Source organism: Schistocerca piceifrons, chromosome X (assembly GCF_021461385.2).
Source record: "Schistocerca piceifrons isolate TAMUIC-IGC-003096 chromosome X, iqSchPice1.1, whole genome shotgun sequence".
In the NCBI taxonomy this organism is placed as follows: domain Eukaryota; kingdom Metazoa; phylum Arthropoda; class Insecta; order Orthoptera; family Acrididae; genus Schistocerca; species Schistocerca piceifrons.
In genome coordinates this window covers 880,565,902-880,587,926 of record NC_060149.1, presented here as the reverse complement: position 1 = coordinate 880,587,926, position 22,025 = coordinate 880,565,902, and the positions used below count along the sequence as shown (strand labels likewise).

Sequence of the window (22,025 nt, the reverse complement as noted above, 5' to 3'; positions counted from 1 at the left end):
GATGCAAAGACATGTGTAACAGCATGAAATTTTATTGAATTTCCAATGTTATTTGGTTGTTTGCTAACTTTTATCATCACAGCAAATACTACATTTATAATTATTAAGTAAATGACTAAATACTTAAAGTTTTCCTGAAGATGCATGCCTGTCATGATTTCTGGTACCAAGGTACCACGAACTGCTGTACACCTGGATGGTTTGATCTGTAGACACATGTTTCAAGGACAGTGGTCAGGCTTAGAAAGTCCAAGTCAAACACCGATAAATACAGGTGTAAATAACTTTATTCAAGAGTACAGTGAGTTACAGTAAGCCAGAATATGAGGGTAATGCACAATTAATAGTCGGATGTGCTTTTGACATTACGAGTTGCAGGATGATATTGTTCTTATAGACATGGAAAACACAAATTAAAATGGCACCTACCATATCATATGAATGCAATCTTTCTGTATGCTCAAGGAATCTTCAGAGTTTCTAAGAAAAAACAAAGGCAGTTGATATTTTGAAAAATTTATCTTTCTTTTGACAATTTGGATGCAAACCAAGGGTAGCACAATGTTTTCGTACATATCAGTGCCAAAAATTGGCAATGTATGATTGAATGTGTTTGAATAGCATCTTCACGAGAAGCAATTTCTCTTTCATTGTCAATAAAATATGAACAAGTCTGAAGAGGCTTGATAAAGTTTTTAACTTGCCAAGAGAAATAAAAATCATATAATATCTGTTGTAATAATAAGTTAGTTAAAAGCAAAATAACACTCAAAATTCAATAAAAGTTCATGCAAATACATGTGTCTTTTCATTATATTACCTTTGAAATGTAATATGTATGAACTAATATGACCAATGTTGAAAAATAAATTTAAAAAAAAGAAGAAGAAAGGAAAAAAAAAACATAAGCAGGACTCAATCCAGTGATTCCCTGATTACAGAGTTCGAACACTAACCCACGACTGCCACCAGCTCATGCTCAGGATCACAACACACCAGTACATCACTGATGTATAAAATTTCTCTTGCAATTTTCTCAAAATCGCCTAAGATGTATGTCTTACTGCTTGCACATTATGTTTTCCAAATGGACTATTAGAAGTGTACAAAATTAGAAGTGAACCCATGATCAAAATGTTGTGGCCTCCCCTTGTCAGTACAAGTGCTGCACTGAAGTTGTTGAAAACATAATCAGGACAATAGCAGAACTCCATAAAAAGAAGCACTGAGTGTGTGGACACGGGGAATGAACCTCAGACGGAGCAGCAGGCACACCAGACTGAAGATGGAACATCACAGGATGCTTCTAATGGGAGCAGACAGCAGAGGGAACACCTTGAAATGCACTGGACTGAAAACTGAATGTCAGTATGCAGACAAGTGCACTAAACCGAAGACAAAACACCAGCACTCGGCCTGACACACCAGATCAAAGAGGGAACACCTAAGAATGTTTGCAATGGGAGCGGACCGCAGAGGGAACACCTGGATCCGTAGTGGAGTGAAAACAGAGCACCATCACATTGGCAGACACACAAGACCGAAGAGGGAATGCTGAAGGGACACTGCTAATGGGCACAGACTGTAGTCAGAATGCCTGAAACCAACCACAGAGGGTGAAGACCATAGGTATAAACACTAAGCCCATTCCACTTGGCAAGCACATCCACCATCAAAATTAATACAGTGTGCAGCATTAAAGTCGATATTTACAAACTGTTAATCTGATAAGTTATTACAAACTCTCATCTTCTTTATGTAGTTAATACTGATTGCTGATTTTTAGAACAATATGAATAGATGGTATCTGAAGCAAAATTATTGCAGCATATTTTACAGTTAACTTCAACAAAACAACATGTAACTCAATTATCTGTTTTACAGCTACCAGTTTTGATTCTTTTCACCTACAATGATACAATTGTGGTTAACAAGCACAAAATTTTTGCCAGTATTTTGTAAAGAAAATGAAAAAAAAAAGGAAGGAAGGAAAATTAAGCTTTAACATCCCACTGACAACTACAGTATTATAGACAGAACTCAGGCTTGGAATCATTAAGGATGGAGAAAGTAATTGGAGAGGTCATTTTCATAGAAACCATTCCACCATTTGCCTTTGGTGATTTAGGGAAACCATGAAGACCAAACCCTGGACATCTGACTAATGATCTGAACCTTGGTCCTCTCATATTTTGAGTCCATTGTCTCAACCTCTGCGCCCCTGTGGTCATGAACATGGACTGCAGACTGAGGCAGCTCTGACAGAAGACTAGAAACTTCATTAAATCACATTGCTATCTACTTGTTCAAAAACACAAAAAATATAAGTGCACCCACTTGCTGTGTGATGCAATACAGGGAGAATTTATAAATGAACATTTATGTGGAATGTCCAGAAAGTAAGTGCCCTTTTGGAAAAAAAAACTCATAAAAACATTTTTTTCAAACCAAAATTTATTTTTACAAGAAAGAGCTATTTTTCTACATAATTGCCACCATTGTTCAGACATTTGTTGTAGTGGGAAACAAGCTTTTCTATTCCCTCTTCATAGAAAGACGCAACAGTGAAGTCAGTCACTGCTGAATACCATTTTTTTCTTTCTCTCTTTTTTTGCATCCTTTTCTGCTTGTTGAGTTCTTTCTCAGAGGTGAAACCATCACTGTGGTATGATACTGTGAAACACAGAGAAAATTTTGGTGTGCAATTCAAAACAAAATGTGTGGAATGCTCAGTCATGGCATGATGTTGCTTCACGACAACACGTTCCCATTCTGCTGGTGTCAGTCAGAACATTATTCAACAATTCAGTTGGAAGCAGTTGGATGATATGACATACAACTCCAATCTCACACCTTCTGACTAATTTTTTGGGAAGGTGCTTTGACAGCAATGACAATGCAAAAAACGGCGTTCAGCTGTGGATGTCCGCACTGGCAGGATATTTCTATGAAGAGGGCATAGAAAAGTTGGAGGTTCCTGCTATGACAAAATCTGAACAATGGTGGCAGCTATGTGTAGAGAAACAGTTTAAGAAATGCTCTTTCTTGTAAAAATAAATCTTGATTAGGGAAAAAATGTTTTTATGAAGTTTTTTTAAGACAATACTGACTTACTGGTCATGCTCTGTAAATCAAGTCAGAATCCAAGGAATGACAATCACAATAAATCTCCTTAAATGCAGATTAAGTACTTCTCTTGGGCAACTTTTCTCACACGACTGTTGAATTCTTGAGTGGAAGTAACCAGTAAATAAAAAAACTGTATGTAGGCCCATATGTAGCCATATCTCTAATAAAATGTGTGTATCCAATGAACAAATGAAGCATTCAAATTCACTATGTTTACTGTGAATTAGAGGTGGGCCAAACGGTTATTCTGGAGTAACCGTAATCATGGTTCCAGTTATTCTTTGATAAACGTTATTTTTAACGGTTATCAATAACTGTCAAGTTATTTTTCACTACTCAATACTCTGATGGGGTTGCAGTTAAATAATGACATAGTTGGAATCCATCAGTTTAGATATCAGTATAACTGCTGGTAGTGTGAAATGGCAGGAATGTCGCATGAATCATGTCATAACATTAGCTAAGTAACTCCAGGTACATTTCAGTTGATGTTAGAATGATTATTAGTGTTTCATATTATATGTATGTAGGTTATCGGTAGCTATTAGATATATTATTCTCGCAGCTGCAACGGAAAGTATGCAGAACTTCGCCACAGCACTGTTTAAGTAAAATGATAAGAATGTGTGTTTTTAAGTATAAAGTAATATGTAAACTGAATACTGTAGGTTGAATTCAAAGCATAATTTCTTGTGCTGCTCACTTAATAGAATAAGTGTACAGCCTTGTAATACAACAAAAAAATATACATAATGTGACAGCTTCCTTTACTCATGTCCTGTACAAGATAGCCCTATTGGGGAAAGTGTGAGTTGGCTAATCTAAGTTTTATGTGAGATTTGGAAAACTGCTCGATTTCTCCAGCTACAGCATGTGTATAACATATGAAGACATGCAGATCAAAAAGGTTGACAGTGTTACATTTCAGGGACTACAGCTCAATAATAAATTCAGTTGGGAAGGGCATACCACAGAGTTGCTGAAGTGCTTACACAAGTCTGTATTTGCAGTGAGAATGATGTCAGATGTAGGAGACATAAATATAAAAAAGCTTACATACTTTCATTCTATTATTTCATAAGGGATCATATTCTGGGGTAACTTATGAAACAGAGCAAAAGTTCTTAGCATGTAAAAGTGTGTAATAAAAATCGTTTGTGGTATAAATTCAAGAACATCATGTAGAAACCTGTGCAAGGAGCTTCGTATTCTAACCCCTTCTTCATGGTATATTTATTCCTCAATGAAATTAGTTGCAAGTATTTCCAACCAATAGCGCAAAACATAATATCAATACTAGAAATAGGAACAGCAATCTACATAAAGACCTAAAATCACTTACCTTGGTCCAAAAAGGGGTCCAATATTCAGGCATACGAATTTTCAATAAACTGCCAGCAAGTCAGCAACCATTAAAAACTTGGTTTCAGATAAAGCACGGTTTACAGAGAGATTGAAAGAATTTTTGATACAGAAGTATCCGATTCCACCCGTCTACTTTGACCCAGGATGACATCAATATGGCGGAAATGCCTATTCTAAGTGTCTCCTATGATGTCACTACATACACACGGCAATAAGACAATAACATCTCCCTCCAAAAATACAATCAAACTAATGGGACAACAACAGGAAGTTGGGGGTTTTAGGGTGAGGACAACATAAATATAATAGTAAAAAAACACACACACCATGATCCCAAAACACAAAATGATGAACAAACAGAAAAAAAATTACAACATTCCGCTACACCAACAAAAATCTGCAGGAATCGGACACTTTCCTTGAACTACATAGGTCAACCACAGATGACGATACCAAAACACCAACACCTACAGCTATGAAAATGGGAATCGGTCATTTCCGGTGACCTATATAGGTCAACCACAACTACTGATACCAAGAAACCAAGACTTATAATTGCGAAAAATAAAACTAAAATCACAACCTCAAAAATCCACAAATCAAACATCCCTACATAAATTAAAACACATTCAATACTCCATAAATATACAAAACATCACAACTAGAAAAGAAAAAAAAAGTTTACTTACCACCAGCAGATTCCAGCACTGCAAACTATATTGGTCAGTCCAACCCCGCCCCCCCCCTCACATACACACACACATTAAAGGTCTTACCACACTGCAAAAACAACAAACCAATAACACCTAATGAAAACATCAAACACGTAAACAAAGAAACTTGATAATTCATTGAAAAAACTTCCAAACCTTACGTTTGGCATTACTAACACTGACAACAACGACTTCACACATCCAACACCAAGGCTCAAATAAACCCAATCTACGAACACAAACAACTTATAAACACCATGCCTTAATGACATTCACACAACACAACACCCTTATGTCAAAGCAGACGGGTGGAGTCGGACGCTTCCTTTGACCCCTCCTCCTACTCTATAGATGAATACCTTAACAGAGACTGTTAGACCAGATTAAATAAAAATTCTGCTATATTTCAGTTTTGACAGCACATTGTCACAACTGTCAAGATCAGGTATTCTGTGCACGATAAATTTATTCAAAGTGCATAACTATGTTTTATTCTGACAGTGCATCAATTCTATAAATGTTAGCAGTTACTGTAATATATTTACATATTTTGACAATCTACTGACAAATGATGAGGATAATAATTATTATATTCAAATGTTTTACGTTATACTTTCTGACATGTTATTTGTCATTCACGATGGCCAGTGGCTATTTCCACAGCAGTACGAAAATATTTATTTGCTCCAGTAACTATCCTCTCTGGAAATATCACTGGTGTCTATGACCCTTAACTGGAGTCACTGAGTCAGGGACACAGACACACAGTTATTCCGTTACCAACTTCAAGGTTACCTATACTGGTAGCCCGATAACTGCCAGAGAATAACTGTGAGCCAATAACGATAACTGCCAGAGAAAAATACTGATCTCTGACAGTTATTTCCATAGTTGCTCAAATTTCTTATGGTAACTCTCTTTGTACTACCAGTCCAAGCTAAATTGACATATAAGGCAGTGGCTCAAAGGGACGACAGTACTTGTTAATGCCCGTACTGCAGCTCCAATCAGCCACCGCTCTGACATTAACTTTATTTAATTGTTTGTGCTAAAAGTAATGAAGGTGCATGAAATAGTACACAGCTCTTATCAACAAATGGCGCACAGTCTCACAGTTATTCCCATGACCTATAGAATGCCTTCCAAATGGTCTATCCCTCTCCTTCGTAGCCAGATCTCCGATCACGATCAGTTGACGCGAAAGCGTAGTACGATCTTCGGTCAACAGATGGTGCGAGGCGCTGTTGGCAGTTATTGAAATAACTGCCAGTATCAGATGAGTGGTTATCACAGTAACTGCTACTTCTCAGTAATCAGTTATTTCAATCAGTTACGTTATTTTTTGCCACCTCTACTGAAAACAGTACGTAATGAACAGTATGTAACTAACAATTTTCATACATTACACAAAGCAATAAGAGTATAGAATAGGGGCACGCTGTGACCTACATGTTATACCGAGGACTGTAGGTAGTATTGATTGTTTGGTGTGATGAAAATGCGAAGGGGTTTGGTAACAGTTGCTCATAAGTATCCAGTGAGAGAGCAAGTGGCATATATAGGGCTTCAATGATTAGGAACAATTTATGAAATTTCAGTGTGAATACAACCACAGAATGCACTGGCTTCATCCAGTGACATAATAATGATGTAGTGTGTGATGTCATACATGTACAAACAGGAAGCGAACAGAACACTGACAATATTTTTCTTGTGTCTATATTACTTGTTCTGGAATGTAGGTTATGGTAAGATATCACTATGAGTAAAGTGATGTGTTGCCCCATGTCTTTCTCAAATCGAGGAATGATGTCTGTGACTCTGAATGTGATGTCACAAGAAAACTCTCAGTTGCATGTACTCAGTAGTACAAGCAGCAATTTTGGATGTATATAATTTGTAATAGAATTTTTATCATTACGTTAGTGTTGACCCACATCCTGTGCACAGAAGTTTGTTTCTTTTGTGCATATGCCCAAGTTTTAATGGACACAATGTATCGGCAAAACAGGGCGAAACAGATGGTCTATCCACACATTCCAGAATCTGCTAGTTGTTCAATTACTCCATGCCACTGCCATCCCATGTGCTGCAGGCACAAGATCGTGACAATAGTGATGACATCATCATCATAAATGAAGGCAGCATTTATTAATTAGACTTAAAAGAGTATTGACAGATTCATAAAGACAAGCATTGTATGTTAAAGATTTTGTAAATAACTTGTAATTGAAGTATTCTGAACTGTAATATGAGATACAATACATACACCTCTTAAGAAGCGCAAGTGGGTGTCGTTTTGAGGAACTGGTTTTTCTAGAATGACATTTCAGCTAGCACAGAAAAAGATACACTAGTGACTGAGTCTTCAGCTATGAAATAACTTCACAGTCATTCTGCCAGTGCACTGCAGCACATAAAGGTGCAAAAATTTTAATTAACAACAATAACTGAAAAAAATCTCTTTGCACAGCTAACTGGCACATATAACACTTCAAGGTTGTGGCAACAGATTTATTTGTACCATAGCATTGTGAGCAGCTGCTTTAATCTATCTGAGCTCATCTCCAGGCCTGACTCACAATCTTACTGTTGGTAACGTTTTTACCTATGATTTTAGAAAACTACATCCAGATGTTAGCCTACAGGGTACATGTGAACAATCTATACAAATCCCTTCTGGCAAGATAAACCTCAATTCTCCTTCAAATCCATTTCACTGTGGGCCTACTCCCACATACCTATCGGAATAACCTCTGGATGTAGTGACTGGAGGAATCTTCTGATAGCCTAATGGTTAAGGATTGCTTGCAAAAATTAGGAAATCTGTGTTCAAGTCTTCATCTGGCATAAATTTTCAATAGTCTGACATATTCATTTTATTGAAGTTCAGCATTTCAGTGTGGGTTTCACCAATTCACCTAACCAAGACCTTGGACAATGCTGCTGAAAAGTACGTCACCAAAATTTTCATTTTTAAAAAATAATAAAAATTGTGATGGTAATTTAAAGCAATGTTTCATGACCTCTCACAATCATGAATAATCTGCAAGGAAAACTGAATGGTACAGATTTCAGTGTTCAAAATGTGCCTGCTTTCCCTCCTCTCACTGGTTACTATCCAACCAATGGCTCCTTGAAACTGACGTGCTGCCAACTTAAACACTACAGTGGCAAAACTCACTGGCTAACAAGGTTACAACAACAGTTTTTATTCCATAACTTACAGGAACATGAAGCGGCTAATGAAAATGAATAACTAAAGTGTGGAACAGGTTCTGATTCAGTAGATAAAATGAAAAAGTTAATATGATACCCCTCATTCTAGAAACAACATAAACAATCTTGGAAATCATCATGGAAATGTCAAAAGGACTAAGAAAGAAAAACTCAGAACCTCTTCACAAACTAATGAGTATTTTAATGATATTTAGTAACCCTGATGCTGACACAGCTTTCAACAGTGAAGCTTCAAAGGTGCAAATTGAACACTCACTGAATCCTCAGTCTAGCATCAGATTGTTCTCCAATTTTACTTGGAATTACAGATTCACAAATCCAATATGTGAAAAGCTACTGCTAGAAGTTTTGGTGTTATAGGTCTATGTCATCTTTACTGTTATAAGTGTATTCCACTTTTTTATTTTATCTATTATGGATGTTCAATTGGTGACTGCCGTTAAAACTGTGAATACACTGTGCATAATTTAGATTAGATTACATTCAGTTCTTGTTCCACAGACCCAAAAATGAGATGATTCCTGTTGGTGTGGAAAAAGTCAGAGTGTACAACATAAAAAACATAAAACATCTGACTATAATACTCACTACACTGATCATTTGTCAGGAGATTGTCAAAATAGGTGAATACATTACAGTAAACTGGAACTGCTAATATTTACAGAATTAATACACTGTCAGAATGAAATAAAGTCATGCACTTTTAATACATTTCTCATACACAAAAGACCTAATCTTGACTGTTGCGACCAACTGCTGTCAAAACTGAAATCTAACACACATTTTTACTTAAGTGGGTCTAACAGTCTCTGTTAGTTAAGATACTCGACTATAGAACAGAGTGACTGGTTGCAATATCTATATAAAGCATCCCCTATATTACTACTATCATAGAGTAATTTGGGGTGTGCGGGGGGAGGTGTGTGTGTGTGTGTGTGTGTGTGTGTGTGTGTGTGTGTGTGTAGGGTGCATCAGATATTATCTGATTTCTTACAACACAAATGAAAGGTTGCTATTTGTAACATTCAGAAGCACTAATTAAATAAGTCCCATACAAAATATAATGTGACTGCAAATGATAGGAATTAAAATGAGAATGTGTATGGCAAAAGGGGCAAATAAAGTAAGTAAAGAGCAGAACATCAAAACTTCATTAGAAGGGTGACATGTAGGTATTACTGTGGTCTTCAGGCCAAAGACTGTTTTGATGCAACTCTTTGTGCTAGTCTATTTTTGTGTAAGTCTCTTCATAACAGCAGAGTTGCTTAAGTCTAATAAACATTCAAAGTAAACCGAAATTTGGTTACTCACCCTGGTACCACTGACTTGAGTTAGGAACAAGTCAGTGAATTAACTGAAGGTTCTGAAGATATGTCTCTGTCGGTGAATGCAGTTGTAGCCCATAGATACATTTTTGCAGTATCTTCACCATTAAAAATTCAAACAACAATATGTGGAACAGCAGTAACATTTTCCTAAGAGCAATGACTATAGTATAGAAAAAAGTCATAATCAGTAAGATTATCCTTACACATCTAAACAACCTACAGTAATTAAAAACTACCTCATAAATAACTGTATTTTCACAAAGAAGACTAAAACTCTGCAATATACTAGAAAGTATGAAAGCAGAAATTTGTATAATAAAATGACAAGTTTTAATCTTTGACAATTTAAAAAAAGTTAAATGCACCATTTCTGACAACTTGAAAATACAGTACAGCATTCACTTACCATATTTATTAGGCATTCTCAATATAATTTCAGATTAAGTTACAACAAATTTAGATAACCGAAAATAGAGAATTATGTAGCCCAAGCAATGTTAATGTGGTAACACCCTGAATGAAGTGCAGTTTTTGAATTAATCAAAAGCACTCTATGAGCCAAGAAAACATATCGAAAGAAGGTAAGTAATATTAATAATGTTATGAAATTCATATAGCTACTATATTAGGCTGCTACATTGGCTACATCATCGGGCTTACTACAAATGTGAAGTTCCACCTGGACAATAATCATACAGAAAAACTAAAGACGTATTCCTCACCAAAAGAAACATAGTGAAATTTGAAAATGAATACTGAGCAAAGGTACAGCTGAACATTCCAAGTGCTGCTGTTAATGACAGATGTTCCAACAAATACAAGATAGATACTTTCGAAAGAATTTAACAAACGTATGGGAGTGTGGGGGATGCGTGTGAGTACCTCTCCATCACAGTGAAGTTATAGAAAGAAAAGTTAAATTTTGAGAAAGAAAGATTAGGGTTAACACCTTGTTGACGATGGGGTCACTTAAGAGAGATAATTTCTGAGAATGGTAGAAGGAAGAACTAATGTTCCCCTGTAATAAGAAGTATCCAAACATTCACCTGTGCCAGTTACAATAACATGGGAAAAATCCTTATGTCAGCTTTGTCCCATTACATAATGATGTTGGTGTGTGTGATGTCATACTTGCACAAAGAGGAACAGAGGTCTCTTTTTTTTTGGGGGGGGGGGGGTCTATACTATTTATTGGGATGTGGGCTATGGTAACAAAATTAACCTGTAGTGTAACTTAAAGTATATGTTAGGTTGAAAGGTGACACACTGGTTGTCAGATGGCAACACTAAATAATGTGGATATGAAATGTTCATTGTGATGACATATTGATCTGTAGCGTATCCTGAGACCTACGTTTTGTGGAAAGGTGACAGTTTAATCATGACCTGATGAAGCCATATCAAAAGCTTCTGATAATCCATTTTAAGAACATGTATTCATTTTAAACAATATGGTGTTAAAATGCAATGTGTGTCCATATACCTTTGTTGCAAAATATTAATTTCCTTGAGTGTTTATTTAATTGTAGAAATGTGTAAATTACAACATACCATATTTATAATGTGCCTCATATTTGACAGACTTAATTATAATCAGCCCATGATTCAAATTAGAAATTTATCAGTGTCACAATAAACAATATTATGGGGTCTAGTGTAGCAGGGGATACAACCCGTCGGCTTTGGACAATGACGTCACAAGTCGCCAGAGAGCAGTTTACCATTTTCGCGTTTGCTGTTATGTTTCAGTTTCGTTTTTTTACTGATTGCTTAAGAAAGTGGATCTGTTTATTCTATCTCGTGAGATTTTTTTTTTTAAAAAGCCAAAAAACACTTATCAGCTACTGAAGGGAGCTACAACACCAAGAAGAATCGCTTCTCGTTTGGCGACTTGTGACGTCATTGTCCAAAGCCGACGGGTTGTATTCCCTGCTACACTAGTCCCATATTATGTAACTATACTGTATTCTCCTGCTTACAAAATATTATCCTGTTACTTCATTTGTCACATTACCATTCTGCTGCAACTTTCGTCAATGACACTTAATATACCTACCAAAACATTACTTCCACAAAATGTAGGCAGACAATGAATAAGATACAATAGCCACATTTTGAGTAACTTTCTTTGTTAGAAATGTGCTATGTGTGCAAGGACATTGTCACCCAATACTTAAATATCTGCAATTAACTGTCGCCTCCTCATATAACAGGAGAAATAAAGATAACTCTATGTTCTTTGCTCACCATTTAAACATACATGTTAGATCTCAATAGTACCTGGAAATAAATACTTACTACAAAGTAAAACGCAACAACATTCTGAGTGTAAAACTAGATTCACTGAAAAAGCAATACTACTATTCAGTTGAAGATTTTGTGAATGAGGAACTGAATATTTGTGCAAGAAGTAGCTCACAAATAGCCTAGGTATGAAAATGCAGCTGTTAACTTCAGAAAGAAGTTATCTAATTAATTATAGTTTTATATCAGTAAAGTTGTATTACTGATGTTTTGACATGTCTCCAGTACGTTAGTGAAATGATTACCATCCGCCTGTTGAGAGACGAATAAATCACAATTCACTATTTTAGCACATTCTGTATGAATTAAAATATAAGTATGCGTTATCTGTGTAAACATTTTTACTACATCCCAAAAACCTAGACTGAAAATCCCTAAAATTTCTCGTACTTGTGTTGTAAGACATTAAATCACTATTGCGTGTACTATCACATTAGTATTAGTATAATATTATATTATTCGCTACAAATTCGGTTCAAGAGGTCACACAAATGTGTTGATACGAATTATTAAAAAATGAGTCACACATACGACGCAGTAAGAATATATGATTAACAAATTAAACATCTGTTGTACGTAAATACAGATGAAAAAATTCTTCGGCCGTCAGAGAAACGACAACAATGCATAGTTACCATTATTATGAGCTCGCAATGCGTACATCTAGAATCGGATATGCACGATAAAAGCTATACATTTTGCATCTTCGAAGTATTTTCTGATGTGAAGTCGCATAGTGTGCCTCAATAACGGATCTAACTCATTACTATAATTCGTTACAGGCGAATGTTTACGATTTCATACAGACGCATTACACGAAAAAAAAAACAAAAAAAGTAGAAATAGAATGGTCATTACGTCTTAAACTTCTCCAGTATGAAATGTTCGTGCAATTCGTACCTTCAACGGAAACGTGCTTTTGGTTCTTTGCAAGAAAATCATTATCCTGCAAAAAATATGTCTTGCTGACAGAAATAGCCAAGCATCCATATCAGGACGCTATGCCATGTTGACAAACATTATTACCAGAGATCACACAATACACACAACAAGGGCGCCAGAACACGGCAGAAGCGTCTCGCGGGCCCCGAGGAATCATGACGTCATATCATGGCATGACGTCGTCTCTCATGCAAGCCAATATCGCTGGTAGTTTTCGAAACGCGGATATTCTTTGAACATGGCATGCTGAAGCCTTGTGGATTTGTGTATGATGGCGGGATTTGTGTGCGTTAAAGCTTTTCAATCACGGAAAAAAAATGATAATACTTGCTGCAAAAGCACGTGTTTGCAGACGAGAAAGGATAGTTTATATTCCAGACAATGGACGGTAAGTAACTTCCGTTAGTAATGTTATCATGCGCAAGAAAAGTAAAATGTAGTAAATCTACTACAGAAATTTCATTCTTTGTGCCTATAGTGTTCTGATGCATTATGTTACTCAGTAAAGTTTCTTTCAATGCATCTATGTGGATTATTTGTGGTAAGGGCGTATTCTCATAACAAATGGCTTCGGTATTTAAGTTGCAATCATCGTAACTTTTCCCTGATAAAAAATTGTGTAGTAACTGTATTCTAACAGTAACATGCACATTTGAAAACTTTTGAATGTTCACAATTAATCATTGATCATAGTCAGTATTTTTGACAGTAAAATAGATATGAATTGCAGTGACTGAATCCAGGTTTGTGAGTGGTGTAATGTGTTTTTGTAATGGATGTTTCAGAGTTTCTGAAGTGAAAGTCCAAGGAAGAGAAGACAACGAGAAGTAGCTTTTTTGTCTGTTTCATGGTTTATAGGCCTACTGGGGAAACTCGCCATGTAAAAAAACGAGTAACGCATCCGGCTTGGTACCTCTATGGTGATGTGGAAATCCGAGCATTGTTAATAAAGAAATTAATTCTGTGTGTGTCTTTCTTTTGATTCCTTTATCATGTTGTTTATAGTAGACCAAATTTAATTAAAATACCCAGGTGATAATTTCAACATAAATTGAACTATGTGCATAGCTGCTTCTCATAGGCAAAGTATAAATATTCACCATCCTATGGCATGTGTGTTCACTGGTCAGTTATGGCAAAAGAAATCACTGACTCAAAGCATAATTTGCTTGGTAGACATAATTGGAAATGGCCTTTTTAGTTATAAGTTTACATTATTAGATTATAGTACTCCCTGAGAGATTATCTTCTGCATTTCTTGGCCCTGACATGATTAGGTCTGGAATACAGCAGTAAGTGTGCTGCTCTGCTGTCAGCAGCATGGTAGTCAATGTGTTAAGCAGTCGTTTAGGAACTAGTGTGAAGTATATGCATCTGTACAGCCTTGGCTAAAAAGATACAGCTAGAATGCTAATTACTGTTTCAGGAATTATCCTTTACACAGTTAAATATATTATGTTAAATATGTATCTAAGACTGAATTCATGAATAACTCTGTAGTCATTTAAATAAAAATGCTGCAAACCGAAAAATCGTCTTGAAATGGTAAGGGATATCAAATATAAGTAAATATTTATCCTCGGTAAGATTAAAGTGTAAACTTGCTGATACCTGGTTGTTACCATAACAGTGCTGGCCCCAGCAGGGCAATCTGCTGTGACCACCGGCACCTTCATGCCAGCCAACGTGTTAATACACAAAACAGGGCAGTGCAAGACTTGGTCCGTAATTGTCATTGGTTGAGGCAACTAAAATTAAATTTCTGAGGTATGCTGCAACTGTGTTATTGGTATATTCCCCAGCATGATTTAAAATCTTTGCATTGAAATGGCACTGACAGTGTGTAATATATTTTGCATCCGAGAATAGATAAAAATTTATGTGGGAATATATTTCGAGAACCCCTCTCAAACCAAACCTGACAATTATATTGACACACCAGTAAACCCACCTGAATGGCACACTGGGTTACACAAGCATTAGCTGTAGAATAGGTAATTTATACAGAAAACTTTTCATACAAATTTTATTGTAAAGCACACTGAAGTTAGGGAAAGATGCAATGCCTAGAAGAGATAAACATGGACACACAATAACTCGTTTTGCTCAGATATATGGAAAATTAACTGTAGTATTATATGATGTATAACATATATATGACATATAACACATCTGAGGTGCAAATTTGTGGAGAGGAGAGATTGCATTGAACCTGTTGTGTATGGTGCATATGTTGTTGCAGTGCTGGGATGATGTCATCCAGATTTCAAAATTAGGAGTCTTGTAATGAAACTCTCATCAGTTTTAATATTTAAAAATAAACATGCCTGAAAAAGGAAGCTGAATTGGACTTTAAATTAAATTGCAAAAATTTTCTTGTTTTGCACATTCACTGCAGCTGACACTTAAAAGCTCGTGGCTAGTAGCTCTTATTGACCTTTGTGTCAGCCACAGTGAACATGTTGAAGATTTTAAAGTAACAAAGTAGTTGTTGACATTCTGATATCAATGGATGGCAGCAGGAAACACAGCAATGAAATAATGTGAATGACTTAAACCAGGAATTAAACAAGTCTACATAGCTTTGAACACAGTCATTTCACACTTCTTAGTAACTGCATATTTGTGTGCTATAACTAATACAGCAACCTTTCGTTTTCTCATCTTTGATCTGGGACACATGTCACATTTTACTTATTTTCCTAGAGCAACTCTAGGTTTACTAGATCCACATTTCAGAGTTCTGGTAATTGTAGTCCTACTTCATGCTGAAAGTGTGGGTTGATAGCTGTCTCTTCAGATATGATCTCATCAACTGCCACTTCAGAAACTTGAAGGAAAAATGTGATTATTAAATTTTCTGTCAGTGATGAATGTATCACTAATGTATATACCACACAAATATTCATGATGCTATAGCATAGTGCAGGGCCATCTTCTGGAACACCTGCTGGGTAGACTAAACAGTGCACTTCACATCCAGTGCATCAATTTCTTCATAGGTAGTATCATAGTACACTACTATCTCAGGCTTGATTGTTGCGATGCTCAATGAAACAGCATTATGCCTTGAAGACACTAAACTAACAGCCTTCTTAAGTTTTTGAATGAAGGATATAAGTAAGTAATATATCCAAAAACAATTAAGTTTTACATTTTGCTGTAAGAAACTCGTTTTGAATCTATCATTTTATTATTATTTTGTACATGTGTGACCTTTTTGTGTCCTCTTCCCAGTTTGACAAGTACATCTGATTTACTTAATGAGGATATTTATGGTTACAAACAGAAAAAAGAAAAAACATGTGGTGACAATGCAACCTGCGAACAAAGATCATCTTCCAAAACTTTACGAGCCTAGGAAGTAAGCACAATGATTTGGACATAATAGCATGTTTTAATAAACCAAATGTTTCAGTTATTACTGAGCACTGGTATACCAAAAAAGAACCTTATTATGCACCAATTAACAAAAAATTTCTGCTCGTCTTTCAGTAGGGATATCAAACCTTATGGTGATGTTGCAAAAGTGCCAATAGTTGGTGCTCAATTCCTTACATGTTGAAGGTGTTGCTGAACTTTCTGCGATAAGCTGTAGATGGGAAAGCTAATCTCTATCAATTGCTTGTAGAGAGAGATAGTAAATAATCTGGGAAAACGGCTGGGTAATAATGCTGATAATTGTTCACAGTTTAATAAAACCTTGTCTAACACAAATCAGTTTTCACTCTTAAGAATGGCAAGTGGCATACACTGATCTAAAATTACTTATATGTAATACAGGGTACCCAGGTCTTAGTACTGGGATACTTTCTTTTGTCGATTTATGTAAATGACAAAATACTGCTCCCCAAATTCAAGGATAGTTCTGTATGCTGATGCTACATCTATTGCATGCAAGTGTAAAGGTCATGAGCAACTACAAAAACTATGAAACTGTATTACAAATGAAATAATTCAGTATTTCTATGATAGTCATCTCATTGTCAGCACAAGATAGCAGCAGTAATGGATTTTCACCCCACAAGACAGATTTTGAAATTCAGTTGTGCACTGGAACTGATATTGTCATCAAAGAAAACTACTGCTTGGTTAAACTTTCTATATTTAACATGTTATAACATGGAAACTAATCACTGTACAAGAACACAACTTGGTAGCATTAATGTCAAGGACATGAGCAAGAGAAATACTGCAGAATCAATTGAATTGAAACACTTTTAATGTTTCCAGAATGAGAAACATCCCCCAGGCTGTGGCTAAGCCATGTCTCCGCTATATCCTTTCTTTCAGGAGTGCTAGTTCTGCAAGGTTCGCAGGAGAGCTTCTGTAAAGTTTGGAAGGTAGGAGACGAGATACTGGCAGAAGTAAAGCTGTGAGTATCGAGCATGAGTCGTTCTTCGGTAGCTCAGATGGTAGAGCACTTGCTCGCGAAAGGCAAAGGTCCCGAGTTCGAGTCTCGGTCGGGCACACAGTTTTAATCTGCCAGGAAGTTTCACTTTTAATGTGCTGCTACAGTACACCACACCAGTACCATTACTGGTGACGGTGATGGAGGCTGCTATGAAAAGCTTGCGATTTTATTCAAATCTGATGTGGCAAGTTAACAAAACTTTTTATCCATGTGAGTAAAATAATTGTGTAAAATTGATAGCATAGCTTCTTACAGAAGTCTTTTCAGAGCCCTTCGGAGTCTTTCACTTACATGTCGACATATTTACTCCCTAATAGTATTTGTTGTTCATAATAGGGGTAATTTTACTCTGTTCAGTGAAATGAACTTGCAAAATACTGGAAGTAAAAACAATGTCCATGTAGACTATACATCCCTGTCTACGATTCAGAATGGAATATCACATTCTGATTGAAAGTCTTTAACAGGTTGCCGCTAGACATCAGGCAGAAAACTGAAAATCCTAAGGTAATAAAAAAATACAAAGTAAAAAGAAAAAAATAATTTATTAGCTTCTCCTTCTATAATTATAATTAAACATAATGTTTCGACTCACGAATGCAATTGCTAGTTAATGTTAACACTAAGGTTCAAATTAACAGGATTTTAATGTTACCATTATATGTACAGCTGACAGTACTCATTGTAAAATTATGAAATGACTTGTACTTGTACAAACAGCACTTAAAAAAAAAAAAAACAACCTTTCTAGCTTTCAGGGTTGTTACTTCCTTCCTCTGGGAAGATGAATATAGTTTGTGACTGGAAATGAGGGGAAGATCACTTACACCACCCGTATAGAATAATTATGTGACACATTCATGAGTACTGCTCCAATGTTTGAGATCCAGGTCAGATTTAAGCAACACATTGAAGCAACTCAGAGTCTGGATGCTATATAGGTTACCAGTAGTTTCAAACTATGTGTGAGTATAATATGAATCCCTGGAGGGAAAATAATGTTCTTTTTGTACAACACTATTGAGAAAATTTAGAAGGCATGAGAAATCTGGGCTCGGATGGTAGATAGCCTTTCTTCTCTCTCTCTGTTTGCGAGTGGAACAGGAAAGAAAATGATTTGTAGTGGTACAAGGTACCCTCCACCAGGTACCATTTGTTTGCTTGTGTAGTATGTATGTACATCAAAATACGGAAGAAAATTGTGACTGCCTACTACATTAAGAAGTAATAGTTGAACTAACCTAAGCTTTGTGATTTACTTCAAATGTTTTGTCCCACTGATACACTATGACAATCAGTGACTTCCATCTATAGCAGTCTTACAATTTGGAGATGTCAGTTGGCTTACTGCTTAGATCTATTAATATTCCCTCACTGAGCTCTTTTTATCTTAAAATCACATAAACTGGATTTTTGAGAAACTACATACAGGGAGATGTGATTGGCATATAGCTGTTTGTTTACACAAAAACAGCGATCAAAATTTAAGCATATCGGTAACACACACTGGGCAAGAGCACATATCTGGGCTAGAGCACTATACTGGATTTCGCCCCCTTCCCCCCCCCCCCCTTTCCCTAGAAACCTTGGCTGGAGTAATAACTATTTGTAGCATAGTCTGAGGTCTACATTAGGTTGAAAAGCGATAATTTCGTCGACAGTTGTGGAACACAGTGAATGAGAAATAACGGTTGTGATAACAGACAGACGTGTGGCTTTGCCTAATATTTGTTTGCGGCGTATTTAAATGCACTTTCCCACATTTAATGCATTTCTCATAATAAAAAAATGAAACTACTGGGTCATCCCCAAAAAACATATATTAGAAAATGAACAATAATCCGACGTGTTTTGATGCATATTATTTACAGATATCGTACACAAACTGGTAAAATGCAATGGGCGTTCCACTCCGTATCCTTTACCATATTTGATTTGTTTTTCCGCATTTGCTACTGCTGGTATGGGTTCAAAGACAAATTCGTGCTGCAAACGTCTCAGTGGTAGTTAGCCTACATTGGTAAGCTGCAGTTAATACGTTAAAAACATTTATACAGATTGTCCTCAATGCGTAATATGTATTATGCTATAAATCACTCGGGACTAGTGTAGCAGGGGATACAACCCGTCGGCTTTGGACACTGACGTCACAAGTCGCCAATCGATTCTTCTTAGTGTTGTAGCTCCCTTCAGTGGCTGATAAGTGTTTTTTGGCTTTTTAAAAAAAAAATCTCACGAGATAGAATAAACAGATCCACTTTATTAAGCAATCAGTAAAAAAACGAAACTGAAACATAACAGCAAAAGCGAAAATGGTAAACTGCTATCTGGCGACTTGTGACGTCATTGTCCAAAGCCGACGGGTTGTATCCCCTGCTGCACTAGACCCAATCACTCTGCCTTTCGACCAATAATTTGTCATCAGTTGGCTTCAATCAATCACGTAAGACTCTAATGTGTAACTTTGACTACGCTGCGGATTATTATGTCACCATAATCCAGATTATTCGCATTCAAACCTTCTTTCTACATTTAATTCTGTTAATGGAAGCTTCATTCAAACAATCTGGATTGATTTGACGTTCCAAAACAATAGCTGATGGCAAGTCTGCACTAACGCTGTGGCCAACGTGTGACGTCACTTACGTCAACAGAGTTGTTTACAGGTCTAGTCACCAGGCAGCGCTGTCACGCTTTCAGCCTTACTGATGACGTCATGAAGCGATTCCTCGGGGCCCGCGAGACGCACGTGAACACGGCAGCCTTTGCTAGTAAGATAATCTATTATAGGCGGCCGTGGGCAGACGAAACGCAACTGTGTCAGCAGTGATTCGTTCTGAATTAAGGCTATAATAAACTGCGTATTAGATTAGATTATATTCAGCTTTCGATCCATAGACCCAAAAATGAAATGATTCTCGTGGGTGTAGAACAGATCAGAAAGTATACCATACAAAAATTAAACATTTGAATATAATAAGCACTACCCGGATCCTAGAAGTGAAGGCAGCAGAGGATCAAGTAGATAAAAAGACGAGGGCTATTAGAAATCCTTGGGTAACAGAAGAAATATTAAATTTAAATGATGAAAGGAGAAAATATAAAAATGCAGTAAATGAAGCAGGCAAAAAGGAATACAAATGTCTGAAAAATGAGATCCACAGGAAGTGCAAAATGGCTAAGCAGGGATGGCTAGAGGATAAATGTAAGGATGTAGAGGCTTATCTCACTAGGGGTAAGATGGATACTGCCTACAGGAAATTTAAAGAGACCTTTGGAGAACAGAGAACCACTTGTATGAATATCAAGAGCTCGGATGGAAACCCAGTTCTAAGCAAAGGAGGGAAAGCAGAAAGGCGGGAGGAGTATACAGAGGGTTTATAGAAGGGCCATGTACTTGAGGACAATATTATGGTAATTTAAGAGGATGTAGATGAAGATGAAATTGGAGATACGATACTGCGTGAAGAGTTTGACAGAGCACTGAAAGACCTAAATCGAAACAAGGCCCCAGGAGTAGACAACATTCCATTAGAACTACTGATAGCCTTAGGAGTGCTTGTCCTGACAAAACTCTACCATCTGGTGAGCAAAATGTATGAGACAGGCGAAATACCCTCAGACTTTAAGAAGGATATAATAATTCCAATCCCAAAGAAAGCAGGTGTTGACAGATGTGAAAATTACAGAACTATCAGTTTAATAAGTCACGGCTGCAAAATACTAAGGCGAATTCTTTACAGACGAATGGAAAAACTGGTAGAAGCCGACCTTGGGGAAGATCAGTTTGGATTCCGTAGAAATATTGGAACACATGAGGCAATACTTACTCTATGACTCATCTTAGAAGCTAGATTAAGAAAAGGCAAACCTACGTTTCTAGCATTTGTAGACTTAGAGAAAGCTTTTGACAATGTTGACTGGAATACTGTCTTTCAAATTCTGAAGGTGGCAGGGGTAAAATACAGGGAGCTAAAGGCCATTTAAAATATGTACAGAAACCAGATGACAGTTATAAGAGTTGAGGGACATCAAAAGGGAGCAGTGGTTGGGAAGGGAGTGATACAGGGTTGTAGCCTCTCCCCAATGTTATTCAATCTGTAAATTGAGCAAGCCGTAAGGGAAACAAAAGAAAAATTCGGAGTAGGAATTAAAATCCACGGAGAAGAAATAAAAACTTTGAGGTTCGCCTATGACATTGTAATTCTGTCAGAGAGAGCAAAGGACTTGGAAGAGCAGCTGAACGGAATGGCCAGTGTCTTGAAAGGAGGATATAGGATGAACATCAACAAAAGCAACACGAGGATAATGGAATGAAGTCGAATTAAGTCGGGTGATGCTGAGGGAATTAGATTAGTAAATGAGACACTTAAAGTAGTAAAAGAGTTTTGCTATTTGGGGAGCAGAATAACTGATGATGGTCGAAGTAGAGGGGATATAAAATGTAGACTGCCAATGGCAATGAAAACGTTTCTGAAGAAGAGGAATTTGTTAACATCGGGTATAGATTTAAGTGTCAGGAAATCGTTTCCGGAAGTATTTGTATGGAGTGTAGCCATATATGGAAGTGAAACATGGACAATAAATGGT

At 36.6% G+C, this 22,025-nt stretch overlaps 1 protein-coding gene across 1 annotated transcript in view; it reads right to left on the bottom strand.

Annotated features, from left to right (window-relative positions):
* LOC124722640 (tyrosine-protein phosphatase non-receptor type 14) overlaps window positions 1-13,098 on the bottom strand; it is a 169,444-nt gene extending 156,346 nt beyond the window's left edge. The window contains exons 1-2 of the mRNA XM_047247787.1: window positions 12,980-13,098; window positions 9,759-9,935 (exon numbers count right to left, since the gene is read on the bottom strand). The gene's annotated coding sequence lies outside the window, so the exon portion shown is untranslated. The remainder of the gene's footprint in view (window positions 1-9,758; window positions 9,936-12,979) is intronic.
* Between the last annotated feature and the right edge of the window lie 8,927 nt (window positions 13,099-22,025).